This window comes from Patiria miniata, unplaced genomic scaffold, assembly GCF_015706575.1.
Source record: "Patiria miniata isolate m_02_andy unplaced genomic scaffold, ASM1570657v1 HiC_scaffold_25, whole genome shotgun sequence".
In the NCBI taxonomy this organism is placed as follows: domain Eukaryota; kingdom Metazoa; phylum Echinodermata; class Asteroidea; order Valvatida; family Asterinidae; genus Patiria; species Patiria miniata.
Window position 1 is genome coordinate 10,872,406 of NW_024037064.1, and position 2,798 is coordinate 10,875,203.

The window sequence follows — 2,798 nt, forward strand, 5'->3', positions numbered from 1 at the left end:
ACGCAAACTGGTTGAACGGACATATGCTGAAATGTCTAAAAGGTGCTGCAACTATGACATCGAAATCAGTGACAAATCCCTCTTCCTGAAATTTCCTTGCGATGAATATGTCTGCATCAGTATCCTGAACTGTAAACAGGCTTAATTGCTGTTGTTGTCAGTTTTGACAATCACAAGTACTTTGCTGCAGTGTTCAACCTGAGGTCTGATTTCTGCAGCATCTGTAAGAGGCTTATGGCAGTTGGCATTATACATGGAGCAGATGAAGATCTCTGTGATAGAGAGGCTTTGGCTTGCATGGACCCTCTTATCAAACTGGTTCCCTATCCACCCAGTTGAAATAACAGACCTTGCCGTGTTCAACCTGTGTCCACAAACATCTGTGTTGTGGTTGTAGAGGCCCATCAAGAGTGGTAGTTGGTGTTTTCAACTGGAGCAGCTCAGGATATCTGGGGTAGAGAGGTTTTGGCTCGTTGGTGGCAGTACTGGACCGTCTCCTCAAGCTGGTTCCTCATCCACCCAATGGATACGCTCACAAACATGCTGTCTGAAGACAGCTCTTCAGCATCGTCAGCCTCCCAATTGTTTGGTTTGATGCAGTAAGTTCTCATGTCCTTGCATGTGTCCTGACTCTGAGGACTAGATGTCCAATGGGGTTGGTGCCAGTGGCGAGCTGGCAATAGAGGAAGTCCTTCATGCTGTTCTGTAGGTTTGCCGAACATGTCCTAGCCAGCATGGCAATACAGAGCCAAGAGGGAGAACATGCCAGGGATTGTGGTAAAAGATGTCCCTATATGGCATTTGATCTGCCACATGACGGTGTTCCAATTGCATGTAATGGATCTGTGTCTTGCTGCAAGCGTACTGTACATGTACTTGGAGTGCATACCTGGTCGATGTATATTTTTTCCCCCTTACTCTTCTTGATATGCGGTCAATGCCTTCTCTGTGTCAAATTCAGATTGCTGGAGAGAGTCAATGGTAAGCAGATGAAGCTTTCCAGAACCTCCATTGTGAAAGACTAATATAATCAGGACCGGCAGGGCCAGCTGACATCCTGAACACTGATCTCGGTCTACAGGCCAGTTGCAAAATCATACTCGCTGCAAGCATGAGAGCTATTACAGTTTGGGCTGCAAGCCCAGCACAATCTGCAAACAGCTCCCTTAGAAGCACTTCCTTCAAGTCAGGTTGAAGAGCTTCCTATCTGATGTTCTTGTAGATGCCGTCAGAGTAGTGGGTGAAGGTGCGGCTCAGTAGCAGGGAGAAAATGCCTACACAGCTGTGTATATACCTCTTGTGATTGAAAATGTCACCAACAGGGATCCACCATACATGAGTGTGTCTTTCATGCTTCTGTGGAAAGAGATTGCCAGTCTGCAAAGCAACGGGGAGAGCCAATCTTGTGGAAGAGACCTTTTCTACTGATGAGGTCCTTTATCAGGTGATTAGTTGGTGTCTGATAGAGTTGTTCCTTTCCCCCAGCATATTTTTCGGAGCTGGCACACACATGGTGGTTCTTCCAGCTTACTGTAGCAGCACTGTGACTCGAGTATATGCTAGCCAGTGCTGGGGGATCCTGAGTGATCCAAGATACCATAGAGAAGGATTCAATCCTGCCAGGTGATGATGATCAACCAGCACATATGAGGCACTACGAAAGTTGTGGAGGTAGTACTCCTGCAACTAAGTGGTCAGTGTTTTGCTGTTGTATAAAGCAACATGAGGACACATATACCCGATAGATGTGTTTCCTGTCAGCTTGTTCACACTTTGGACAGCCTGGATTATGGGCGATGCCTTCAAACTGTGTCCAAAAGGCAAATGTCTAGGGATAGTCAATCTGAGGTAGGTGATGCAGTCCACCACTTCCAAAGTGTTGTAGCCTATCTGGATCCTGATACTTTAGTCTCTGCAGAACATCCTTAGTGAGAGATGCAAGTGAAGCATGAACCGTCTGTGCCAACATCTCTCTGGTTGTCATCACCTCCTTTACCATTGCTTCGGACTGTATGTAGTCAAGCCAGGCAGAATAGCTTCCCTCCTGATCCTGCGTAAAGGAATGAATGACGGAATAACTCGGCATCAGTGAGAAGATCCTACAGTGTCATGTGTTAAACGCTCGCCTCTCACCTCTGTGGTCTGGGTTTGATTCCCGGCTCGGGTCATATGTGACAGAGTTGAATCTCTTCTATGTGACAAAGGTGTTTCTCTGGGCTGTGCGGTTTTCCTACCTCTGCTGATCTGCACAAACCAAGAGTTTTCATCTGGTTGTGCTCCGTGGTCAAACGTGTTGTATGGCAGCTATCAAAGACGTTTTTATGGCTCAACCACATTATATTGTGGCTGTTTCCCGGAGGGCTGCAACACTGTATTGTGAGCAGCAGGTCCTTGGAGATTCATGTGCACATTGTCTTTGCAATCCAGCTTGCATTGATCAAAGTGCTGGGAACTACATCTTGTGTCTGTCTCATAAGTGTGGTGCAGAGTACCACAATACTATAAACTCCAAGCACCCATCAGGCACATGCCAGCACTTGTAAGGGGTTGCTAGAATTGATAGAGGCGCACGCATGCACAGTACATGAAGGGTTGATCCAGAGAGGTTAGTGCCAGGCAGGCTGAGGCTGTGCCCAGGGTTGGAAGGGTTCTCACAGTTGAAAAATGACCAAACGTTTTGTATTTGACAAAAGTCAAGTCACTGCCGGGGGCAGAGGCCCCCTCTATCTGCATCCGCCTGGATCCGCCAATTAATGTACTTGTAGCTCCAACTGACAGATGGAACCCTGGAGGTCCCA